Source organism: Cervus elaphus, chromosome 5 (assembly GCF_910594005.1).
Source record: "Cervus elaphus chromosome 5, mCerEla1.1, whole genome shotgun sequence".
Taxonomy (NCBI): domain Eukaryota; kingdom Metazoa; phylum Chordata; class Mammalia; order Artiodactyla; family Cervidae; genus Cervus; species Cervus elaphus.
The window spans coordinates 94994847-95007338 of record NC_057819.1 but is presented as its reverse complement, the minus strand read 5'-3'; the positions used below and the strand labels follow the sequence as shown (position 1 = coordinate 95007338).

General features: G+C 51.1%; 1 protein-coding gene across 1 annotated transcript in view; it reads right to left on the bottom strand.

Moving 5' to 3' along the window:
- The window catches only part of RPH3AL (rabphilin 3A like (without C2 domains)), a 136521-nt gene extending 129986 nt beyond the window's left edge, over positions 1–6535 (bottom strand). The window contains exon 1 of the mRNA XM_043903320.1: positions 6406–6535. The gene's annotated coding sequence lies outside the window, so the exon portion shown is untranslated. The remainder of the gene's footprint in view (positions 1–6405) is intronic.
- Between the last annotated feature and the right edge of the window lie 5957 nt (positions 6536–12492).

Sequence of the window (12492 nt, the reverse complement as noted above, 5' to 3'; positions counted from 1 at the left end):
GCCCAAGGATGAAAATGCATCAAGATGTTTAAAAAAAATAAAAAAGCACCAACATATAAATTAGGTGTGAGTGCAGCTGAGTGAGTCAGGCAGGAGTGAGTCAGGCAGGCCTGGGTATTGACAATCGTTTACCCTCCTCACCAGGCAAGCCAACCACCAACTCCGTGATGACCCCCACCATGGTCACCACAACACCTGACTGATTCATTGTCCATGACAGACTAAGTGCTTTACATAAGGTGCTAACTCCGTGACTGCGGTCTTATATAAGGTGCTCCAGTATTTTTAGCAGCATATAACTGCCATGTGGAAGGAGGAGCTCATTGCCCAGTGAATGCCGCTCACTTTCCAGGCTGGCGCAGTCCTTGAAATGCTGATGTTCTGCAAGCAGTGCGTGGCTGTGAGAGCAGTGAGGATGTCCATGCAGAGGGCTGTGGCACCAGTCGGATTCTGCTGTTTCTTCAGGCCAAACGGACAGACCCCGGCCTGCAGGGGATTCACTTCACCTCCCTTACCGCCGGGCCACTTCATGAACTTGGCAAGAACCGAACGAGCCACCTCCTGGCTTAGCAAGCCCTCCCCAAACCCAGTGAAAGAGAGGGGGACAGGAGAAAGCCAGAGCAGGCCCTGGCCCTGCTCCCACATCCCCAGAACCTGGGTGCCCATCCTCGCATCACCTCCCACCCTCTCACTAGAAATCCAAGATTCCAGGCCCAGTGTCAAGGGTATGGCCCCTAGGACGGACTGGAGGGTCAGTATTTCTGTCTTGGGTTGAGGGTCACGGCCACCTTTTTCTGTTTTGGTAAATTTTATTGAAGTATCCTAGACACATGCAAACACACACAACAAATTGGTGAATCTTGAAAAGATGAACATGGAGGGATGGGATGGAGAGGAAGGCGGGAGCGGGGAGCGGGATGGGGAACACATGTAAATCCATGGCTGATTCATGTCAATGTATGGCAAAAACCACTACAATATTGTAAAGTAATTAGCCTCCAACTAATAAAAATAAATGGAAAAAAAAAAGAAAAGATGAACATGGTATGTGACCAACACCCAGACATAGAAACAGAACATCACCAGCCTCTAAGCCTTCCTTGTGCCCCTGGGAACTACCAGCCTGACTTATATAAGGTTTGACTTATACCAAACCTTATACTCATCCTGCTTTCTCTGCCCATGGTGTAAATGGGATCCTACCTACGGGCTGTGTTCTTTTTCTGTTTGGCGCCTTTGCACAACAGTGTCTGCATGACTCTTCCATGCTGTTTTGTGTGGCTGTGGCCTGTTCTGTGGTACAGTGTTCTATTATCTGTATTCACCCCCACTGTATTTGTCCATGCTACTGCCAATGGACACTGGGTGATTGCCAATTTTGTGGCAATTACAAATAGAGTTGCTGGGAACATTCTGCTGCTAAGTCACTTCAGTCGTGTCTGACTCTGTGTGACCCCATAGATGGCAGCCCACCAGGCTCCCCCGTCCCTGGGATTCTCTAGTCAAGAACACTGGAGTGGGTTGCCATTTCCTTCTCCAATGCGTGAAAGTGAAGTTGCTCAGTCGTGTCCGACTCTTAGCGACCCCATGGATTGCAGCCTACCAGGCTCCTCCATCCATGGGATTTTCCAGGCAAGAGTACTGGAGTGGGGTGCCATTGCCTTCTCTGATGAACATTCTAGTACATGCCTTTTCACTGCAGCCTTCAGCCTCTCACAAGATGTAAGAAGTTGAAAATGACTGCTTTAAATCAAATCTTGAGAAAGCCAACGTGCTCTGCCTCTCCAATTCACCCTTTCATTCTTTAAACGCAGTCTGTCCACCATCAGCATGGCACCAAGTGAAGGGGTTTGGCCACAGGTGTCAGACTTCCTAGCACTAAAGCCCAGCTCTGTCACCAACTTGCTGTGCATCCTTGGGCAAGCACTTAACCTCTCTGTGCATTTTTCTTACCTGTGCAATGGGGGGAAACGATAGTACTTCTACCTTCATTTGGTTGAAGATCAAATAAAGGAACAAGGTCTGCACAAAATAAGCACCCATCAAAGGTAGTAGCTATGATTACAGTCAAAGGCATCCTTTCTTTCTTGGCACCCCAAGGTACCCTAATGTGGGTGGCCCCCTGCCAGGGTAGCTGAGCAGCTCTTACATAAGAGGAGACACTAACTAAAGACAAACAACTTCACCACCTCCAACTGGAACGGAGTTGTACCAAAAAGCCCTCACTAATCCCCTGGCGGTCGAGAGGTTAGGACTAAATTCCCCATGCAGGGGGCATAAGTTCTATCCCTGGTCAGGGAACTAAGATCCTGCATGCCGTGCGAGACACAAAAAATAAAAATAAAAACTGCTCTAAAAAGCCCTTCCGACATCAGATCATGCTCCTTCCCTCTGCCTCTCCAGCCATCAAGGATGCGTGCAGGCCACAGTCACTGTCCTTTTACCCACAAGGCACTGAATTTCATCCAAAATGTGACCTAAACCAGAGGCACCATTTGGGGTCACTATTAATGGTGTGCCAAGCAGCCTGGTGACAAGCTGCTGGGGCATTAAAGGTGCCCAGAAATCACTGTCTGAAAAAAAAAATGTTCTAAATGTCCACACAAAAGGAGAGTCAAGTGGAATATTTCATTATTTTAGATGACAAAGATGGAAAAAGCCCCTAGAAGCATAAGGAGCAGAGACCTAGGAGCAAGAGACTCGGGGCCTCCCATTACTGGTTGCCATGGCAACTGTATTTCACATCAGGAACTCATTTTCATATGACAGTGACCTGTGGAGGAAAAGGAAGGACAGCTCCTAAGGAAACTTAGTTGAAGGTGGTTCTGTTGGGGGTGGGGTTGATTTCTGTTTACCAAATAAAAAAAGCACTTAAAGGTGTCCTAAGGAACAGAAATGACCTGAGGGCTCCTTGGGGTTCTGGGTTCCACAACTCTTACTTAAGACACACAGACAAGACACACATTCACAAATATACACAGTCTGTTTCGAAGGCCTCTGGGGGCAGTTGTCACAGCCCCCTTTAGCACTGGTCCCACCATCAGGCATCTGTTCTATTACAAAGTCCTTTCCCGGAATCCAGCAAAGTCCCAAGCAACCAGCAGACCACACCATCATTATGTCCTAGGCCAGGTGCCATGAGGACCTGTAACACGCTCCCTGGCCTGAAGCATATGCTTTCCTAGACAAACAGCAAACCCCAGGATCAAATGGTCTTGCAAGTCAGACTTGAGCTCCAACCTCTGTTCTGCCCACCTTCAAGTGTGTGGTTTGGGCCGGTCCCTGGACCTCACTGGGTTTGTGTCCTCATGGGCAGAATGAAAACCAGAATCTTAGCGCCTACCCCTCTGGGGGCTGTACAGATAACATACTCGAGGAATCTCTTGGAAAGATCAGCACACATCTGGCATGTACTGACCACTCAACAAACAGCTGCTATGAATAAAGCGCTGGAAAAGCATCTCTCACACCCATGATACAATTGGAGGCCAATAGCAGAGAACAAAGTGTTAAATGGGGTGGCACAAACTGTCATGAATCCATCTATAAGACCAGTGGGAGTGCAGCTCAGTGGGAATCCAGAAGACTCGAACAGTCCAGGAGAGAGGGGGGATTTGAATCAGTGGCTCAGTGGTAAAGAATCCACCTGCAATGCAGGAGACTCAGGTTCCATCCCTGGAGAAGGAAATGGCAACCTACTCCAGTATTCTTGCCTGGAAAATCCCATGGACAAAGGAGCCTGGCGGGCTACATTCCATGGGGTTGCAAAGAAGTTGGACACGATATAGTGACTAAACAACAACTGAAGGATGGCTGGAGATGTTCTTGGAGATTAAGGGGAGGAACTCCTTTATTGAGTCAACTGGATACACAGTCCTGGGGATCCTGGAGGAAGGCAACATGCGTCAGGGACACAAAGGGACCTGTGATCAGCAGACAGACAGCTGTGGTCCCATGGGCATGGTGGAGTGGGAAGGCCGGGACAGAAGCCCCTGGCGGGGTTGAGAGAGGCAAAACTTTCCCAGGAAAATAGCTTCTGAGCTGCGTCCTCCAGACTAAGGCCGAGAGGGCTGACCATGGTAGGGAGGGAAGCAGTCTGGGGACTGGAAATTGGTTTGAGGGGGTGAAGCCACATGGCTGGGAACCACAGGGGGTGAAAGAGCCGAGCTCTGTGCGGAGGAGGCTGGAAACCTCTGAAGACTTCCCAAGGGGGAATGCAGACAGGGTAAGGCAGCAGTCACCCAGGAGCCATCAGGCTACAGGTGACATGCCAGATGGACAGTGGGGGCTGGAAAGGATTCTGGCATCAGATCAGCCAAAGGGGCCTCTGAACTCTGGCCTGAGACTTTCGAGGCCTGGAGCAGAAGCCTGGTCACAAAAGGGCAGGAGAGGCGAGACACTTGAGGGAAAAAAGAGCATGAAAGAGGGGCAGGAAACCCACTGCTGGGGAGTCAGGAGGACATGGTGATCTTCGGGAGTCACTGGGCATTCCAGGAGCTAGGCCAAGGGCTAGAATCTGGGGGTGAAGGGAATTCCCTGACAGCTTCCAAACTGAGTTCTCTGAGAAGATAAGCATGGGCCTCTCAAAACATCCCAGCAAAGAGGGAAGGGGCCTCAGAAGAGAAGGAATGATGGAGAAAGAAGAACAAAACCAGGACAGAAATGACAGCAGAGAAGACTGCAAACAGGGCACGTGCACACAGCAACCCCCCTCCCGGGCAGAAGGACTGGCAGCGGGATGAGGCCGAGAGGGGGAAAAAAAAAAAAAATCAGTGTTTGGAAACAAGCTGGCTTCCAAGGAAGCAGCTTTAGCAACGTGGTGGGGCCAGCATCGGGCAGCAGGATTAAGAGGGGAGGCGTAGCGCCAAGAGGCAGGCAGCAGGTGCAGAGTGCTTGTCGGGAAAATGTGACTGTGAGAGAAACGAGAAACCAAGCTTACGGCTCTGGTGCATGTGTTCCCTCCCTCCCCGCACAAGAGATGGGAGGCCAAGTGAACATCAGAAGTAGGAGGATGGAGGGGCACGTGCAGACGGGCACAGTCTCTCCAGGTGTGTTTGGGTGGGGGGGAGTGGGCATGTGGAGAGGCAGACACTAGACTGTAGCCCTGGGCCCTCCAATGCTCCTACCAGGGTGTCCAGGGACACTCTGACAGTCCCAGAGTCCAAATGCTGGGGGATCGAGGGTTCCCACTATACAGATGAAGCCTGATTGTACCCCAACCCCTTCACCCCCTGGGCCCCTGAACTCACAAAGGATGCATGTCCACCTCCCACCTCACACCTCTCCCCAGGGCCACCTCCAGGGGTGGGAGTGTCACAGACGGCACACCGGGGATAATCAGGTTCTCAGCCTTCTGAGCAGCGGGCAGGGGACAAAATTCCAGACTTCTCAGAGGGGTCCTGGCTGCAGCCCACAAAAGGGGGCTTCTACCCCAACAGCGCAGATATCACAGGGCATCCCTGTAAGTCCAGAGCCTTCATCCTGAAGGCAGGGAGGCCCCCAGATGGATTTCTACTCTTCCTCCAAACCTTAACCCTGAGAAAATCAGAGGTGGGCCCGACTGCTGGGAGCAGGCTTTTGGGGAGACCGGAAAAAAACACTGGACAGGATTTTCAGGCTGAAAGGCGCGCAGGGTGAGAAATCTTGTCTGGCCAGTGACAGCTACCTCCATCCCACCCTCCTGGGCACCAAGTGCCATCCGATCCCCACTTCTGACCACCTAACCGAGGGTGATGGCGCCAATGTCCAGGGCCCAGGCCCACCCGGGTGCCCACGCCCATCATCGGGAGCGTGGGACCCTCACCAAAGGCGAGGCCGAGAGCAGAGGGGTGGTGCGTGTCGTCCCCGCTAGGTCGGGAGGTGCCGGCGACCCCAGGGCCCCTCCCGCCCACGTGCGCGCCCCGCAGGCGCTCGGTAAACACGGCACTTGTTGACGCGCTCGCCCGGAGCGCTAGCCCCAGCGCCGCCTGCTGTCCGCCGCCGCCCTCGACCGCCCACTTGCTCGCTCCCCGGAGCTCGGCCGCCCCGCCCCGCCCCGTCAGGCGCCCCCACCCACCCACGAGCGCGGGCGCTACGGGACCCTCGAGGGCCCCAGGCAGGCTGTGGGCAGGTGGCCGAGCACCAGGCGCTCCGGGGACCGGGCCGGGCCCAGGCCCAGGCACTGACCCGAGCCGCTCGAGACCAGCCCTGGGCTCCGGGCCAGGCAGGCGGGAGGGAGGGTGGGAAGGAGCGCGGCTCGGGCCCTGCGCGCGCCCCTGGCCCGCGCGCCACAGCTCCCGGGGCCCGCCTGCCGCTCCGGGGCCGCCCCGCGCGTCCCCGCGGTCCCCGCCACCGAGACACACACACGCCCCGGCGCTCCCAAACCGGGCCCCGAAAGAGGGGCGGCCCCCCGAGAGCCAGACTTACCCCGGGTCCGGCCGGCCTCCGGCGCGCTCCCAGGCTGCCCTCTGGCGGCGGCCGCGGGAAGCCGGCCCCGGTCCCATTCCGCCCCGCCCCGCCCCGGCCCGGGACCCGAGGCCGCAGGAGGGAGGACCCGCCTGAGATCACCCCTTAGGCCAGGGCCCCTCTGGGTGGCTGTCCTCGCCATGGAACCCGTCTCGACCGCCCTTTGCTGTTTCTGTGTAGTAAACATCATTGTCTGTTTCCTAAGCAGCTCCAAGTCCCCAGATCCCCGCAAAGATCCATTCTAACCACCCCAGGAGGCAAAAGGAGGGCAGGTAAGACTTCTGGGGCCTGAAACAGCACCCGACACCTGCTGTGGCTCATCGTGTATTTGGTGAATGAATGAACGCTCCACCGATGGACAAAGGACAGGCTGAGGCAACCCGCCACCGTCATTAAAGGAAACGGCCACAAACCCATCAGCCTTGTGTCACAGCTGCCACGTTCTCCACTTCCACCCCCTCCGAGCCCAGGTGCCTGGCTTCCTACGCAGGTGGGGCGAGAGTGAGAAGCGGTGCAGAACAGTGTTAAAAGCCCTGTTACTGTTCATTCTCTACCAGGAATACAGTTCGACCAGAAAAACTGTTTATGAACTGATTTCCTGAGATAACTGCAGAACTGGTAGCTGAGTGATAACCAGATCTGGAAGCCCTGGTTTCTGGACTCACACAGCACCCCCCACCAGTAGCTGGGTCAGACCTCTGTTTGGGTTCTGGATCGTGCCCATGGGAGAAGTGATCTTTTGTAAGTGAGCAAATCTCTCTAAGCTAGCACTGTCCAGTAAACTTCCTGCCACTATGGACATGCCATCTGGCCATGCTGTCCCCTAGCCACTGGTCACAGAGAATGGACTTTTTAATTTCATTTTACTTCATTTAAATTTATACCAATGCAGCTAGTAGCTAAGCCTCAATTTCTTGTTTTTTTTTTAATAGTTTTATTTATTTATTTATTGGCTGTGCTTAGATCTTTGTTGCTGCTCGGGCTTGTCTCTAGTTGAGGAGAGCCAGGGTTACTCTCTAGCTGCAGCGTGAGGGCTTCTCATTGCCGTGGCTTCTCTTGTCACAGAGCACGGACTCCAGGGTGCGAGCCTCAGTTGTTGTGGCACGTGGGCTCCGTAATTGCTTAGTTGTCCTGCAGCATGTGGGATCCTCCCAGACCAGGGATTGAACCCATGTCTCCTGCATTGGCAGGTGGATTCTTTATCACTGAGCCACCAGGGAAGCCCACTTTATTTTTTAAAAAAAATATTTATTTATTTAGGCTGCACCAGGTCTTAATTGTGGCACGTGGGATCTTCATTACAGCCTGCAGGATCGTTAGTTGTGACATGTGGAATCTAGTTCCCTGATCAGGGATCGAACCCAGGCTCCTTGCATTGGGAACTCAGAGTCTTAGCCACTGGACCACCAGGGTAGTCCTCCTAAGCGTCCAGTTTCTTTATGTGTAAAAGGAAGGTGATAGTCCCATTCTGAGGATTGAAGGAGATCATGTAAGGGAAGCCTCTGATGGTAGGCCTGGCTTACTCGAAGAGCTCACTTGAGTTGTTAGCATAATTCTCACTACCATCAGGGCTTCCCTGGTGGCTCAGATAGTAAAGAATCTCCCTGCAATGCAGAAGACCCGGGTTTGATCCCTGAGGACCCCCTGGAAAAGTGAATGGCTACCCACTTCAGTATTCTTAACTGGAGAAGTCCATGGACAGAGGAGCCTGGCAGGCTACAGTCCATGGGGTTGCAAAGAGTCGGACATGACTGAGTGACTAACGCTTCCACTGTTTCACCACCACCATTACCTCGCTAACACTAAAACCGCAAGGATGTAGGGACTCTATAGGCTCTAGCCCACTGACCCACACCTCACAACCCCCTCCAGGCAAGAGTCACCCACACCACTCCTTACGTAGCCTGGGAGAGAGCCCTCATCATCTCTGGGTTGACCTAACCTCTCTTTGGACTGCTGGCCATGGGAAAAAGATTTCTACACTGACCTGAAGTGGCCGCCCTGTAGCATCTCTTCCTGGCCCAACTTGTACCTCTCTGGGGTTCAAACAAATTGAGTCCCCCGCTAGCCTTTCTTCTTTCAATGTCAGAGCTTTCAGCAAAGCACTCCTTGTCCTCTGCTCTGTGCTGGGCCCTGGCCAAACTGGGGATCTGCACTCGTCTCATTTAACTGTTGTTTCCCCAGGCCTTCCCACCCTGTCCCAGTGAGTGTAACAAACAGCATGTGTCTGGCTGTGCCCCATGCCCCGGGGGCAGCTCACGTGGGAGCGAAGGCACAGCCTCCCAGCTCACCTAGAAAGCCATTTCCTCCTCTCCTGGCCCGGTGTTTATTCCTCTGGCCCACAAGGCAGTACACTGGGCCCGACCCATTGCTCCCCCCTCCCACATCCCCCACCATAACCTCATCCTCTTGGTGGTGGGCCCCGTCATGTTCACTGCAGAGGGACACATACTTCCATGCATGTATATATGCCAACATACACAGGTACACACCACCCTTGACCAGCCGGAGCTGCAGGACAGCCTCTTCTCCAATGTCACAGCCAGACTCTGTTGATGAGATGTTGGTTCTTTATTGGACCGGAACCTGGTGGTCCGGAGTCAACGATGAGAGAATGAAAGAAGGAAAGAGGCTAATATTCCCTGGGTTACGCAGCCGGCTTTCACGCTCCAGGGAATCAGCCAGAAAGAGAGAGAGAGACAGAGAAAGACAGACACGGGGACCAAAGCTCTGATGGAGCAAAGGTACTTTAATCAACATGGTGTGGGCATATATACTGTCTTACCAGGTAGTTATTCTCAGCAAAGATAAAGATTAAAATTCCAGACTTACAAAACATAAGGCGATCCTTATCAAAGAGAGAGAGTCATAAACAATCACTTTTACCGTATGGTTCATAAGAAGGAAGAGGGTACTTATCACTGTATTGAAAAACTAACAAAGGACATGCCTAGATTCCTCAGCCTCAGCCTGGATTCCTCAGAATATTCAGGAGTTAATTAAGGACCAGAGGATTCCTGACAGATCCAAAACAGCACACAGGAAGCCTCCTGTTAAATGCTTCCTGACAATGAGGCCCTTCCTTTTGACTGGCATCTCTTCTCATAGGTGGGAAAGAGCATCCCGCCCCCAGCATCTCCATACCCAAATTCAGAATGGCCTCCTCTCCTTTTTTTTCACCTTGGTCCAAATAAGCTCATGTCTTCTTTTTCTTCAAATGGATTCACAGGGTGACAGAACAACAAAAACAGGAAACCCCTTCAATAAATCGAGGGTGCCTGTGAGGGGGACATCTCAGTGCCCAGAAGGATGCTGGCTGAGCATCTCCGTGGCTCCAGGAGCAGAGAATGGTGAGAGAAGTTTAAGGGGGCTGACTCTGCCTCCTAGAGTTTTGGGGCTGACATGAACCAAGAACAGGGTCACTTGACCATAGCTCTGTTGACATTTGAGCCAGTTAATCCTATGTCAGGGGAGTTTTCTAAAGGCCAAGAAGAAACTATGGAAGAGAGCTGCGTTCTGTCTTAAAGAAGTTCCTCTCTAAGAAGGTGGGACAAGGCAACCCCGCTGTCAGAGGCTGAAGGATGTTGCTCTGGAGGCAGGATCAAAGAGGGAAGCAAGAGACTGAATCACATAGGACCTCCTGGAGAAGCCCTCATCTAGAGGAGATCAAAGCAGGAAAAAGATAAGGGGAGAGAAGACAGCTCTCCTCCTTCCACCCTCAAAAAAAGAAGGCTATTTCCTGGTTCGACATCATCAGGTTGAATTTGCTGAACAAATTCATTACACAATCAAAAAAGAATGTTTTTATGCAGACTTCTGCTTCATTCAAGATGGAGTAACAGGGACCAGAGTCAGCTTCTTGCCTGAAGCCACAGAAATATCAGATCAAACATATGAAACACCAGCACTCAAGACTTTGGAACATCAGGCAACAAAGGAAAGTGACCCCTGAGAGAGAGAGGAAAGAGCAAGGTGAGCCCTGCACTGCTCGGCTTACTGCCTGGAGAGTTTCCAGACTGGGGTTCAGAGAAGGAGAAAGCTAGCTGAAGGCAACAGACAGAGCTGGATTCTGGGGAAATGAAACCAGTTAAGAGCTCTCAGGGCAGAGGACTAGAGAGGAGAGAGATGCAGAGAGAGAGAAACCTAGAGATCTACAGAAAATGCCCCACAAGTCTAGTGAGTACTGCTCAGCATAGGTGTATGAGAAGATGATGTGAGGGTTGGGGGGATGAACCACCCAAAAGGATTAGTGGGAACAGCGCCTGGTGCCCACACAGGGCTGAAATAATGTCTGTTTTCAACAGCCAGAGTGGAAAACATCACATTCAGGGACCACTAGTTAGAATACTAGGAAAGGGACTTACTTCCCCGATGGTCCAGTGGTTAAGAGTTCATGTTCCAATTGTGGGTTCAATCCCTGGTTTGGGAGCTAAGATCCCACATGTCTCAATGCCAAAAAAACAAAACACAGAACAGAAGCAATATTGTATCAAATTCAATAAAGCCTTTAAAAATGGTCCACATTAAAAAAAAAAAAAAGAATACTAAGAAAGGCCTTACTTTGATACTAGAAAAAAATTCACCTTAGACTGGATCCAGAAATCCAGTTCTGGTCCCACTTAAGCAAGCTTAAATTCAAGATTGGAAAGGATCAAGCTCTTTCCAAACAAATTTCAAAAACATTTATAGGAATTCAAAACTATCCTGTACCCAACAAGGTAAAATTCACAATGTCTGGCATCCAAGAAAAAATGACTAGGCACAAAAAGAAACTGGAAAATGCAGCTCATAATGAAGAGCAAACTCCATTAATTGAAACTGACTCAGGCATGACACAGACAGCAGAATTAGTAGGCAAGGGCATCAAAATAGTTATCAAGACCATATTCTGTAATTTCAAGAAGCTAGAGGAAAGTTTGAATATGTTATGTATAGATATGGAAGCTAAAAAAAATTACCCAAATTGGACTTCTAGACATAAAAACTACAATATCTGAGATGAAAAATACACTGAATGGGATTAATGGCAGATTAGACATTGCAGAAGGAAAAATGGTTAGCTCCCCTAAAAAGTCCTCAGTAAAGCCTACTAATCTTTCTGACACTTCCTTGTGAGTTGATTTTTGTGGACAACTCAAAGTATGAGTTGTTTAAGGCTTTTTAAAAATTAATTAATTTTTGTCTGTGCTGGGTCTTCACTGCAGTGCTCAGGCTTCTTCTCACTGTGGTGGATTCTCTTGTCATGGAGCACAGACTCTAGGGTGTGTGGGCTTCAGTAGTTGTAGCACATGGGTTTAGTTGCCCCTCGACATGTGGAATCTTCCAGGACCAAGGGTGGAACCTGTGTCCCCTGCATTGGCAGGCGAATTCTTAGCCACTGAACCACCAGGGAAGTCCAAGTATTGAGTGTTGAGAGTGCAGAATAGGAAGAATAGGTCCCAAGGCAAGGAGCCTTAGGAGACTAAGTGCTTCCTATCATGGATGGGTCCTGCTTTGATTTCCAGGCTTGGGGGAGCCCCAACTGACATCACAGATATTAAGAGTTCTTCCCCAAATTTTCTTTAGCTGCTTTGTTCCACCCCTGCCATGTGCTGCCAAACAGGCTTGGTGTTCCTGAGACCACAGCAGGTATGTGACTTGGAGGGGCATTGAAATCTGCTACTTGAGGAAAATGGGAAAAATGCCTGGTCTTCAAGAACCTCATAGTTCAGTGAGAAAAACAGAAATGTAAAGAAATCATCTCTGGACAATGGTGTGCAAGCTGTAACATGCTGCCTACTGTGTAGTGATTTCACGGGAGACAGGTGCCATGGAAGTAGGACATTGTTTACCTCCAATTTACTGCTAGGAACAACTTTAAGGGATTTTCCCAAGGTCATAGAGCCAGCTAATAGCAGGGCCATTATGCTACCCAACCCCCGTGGCTGCAAAAGATACAAAAGAAAAGCAGAGGCGTGAACTACAGTGTGGCAGGGCTCAGATGGGGCTTTTCAGAGGAAACCCTTGTCCAGAGACTCAGAAGAGTAGGAGTTTGCCAGACGGGCCAGA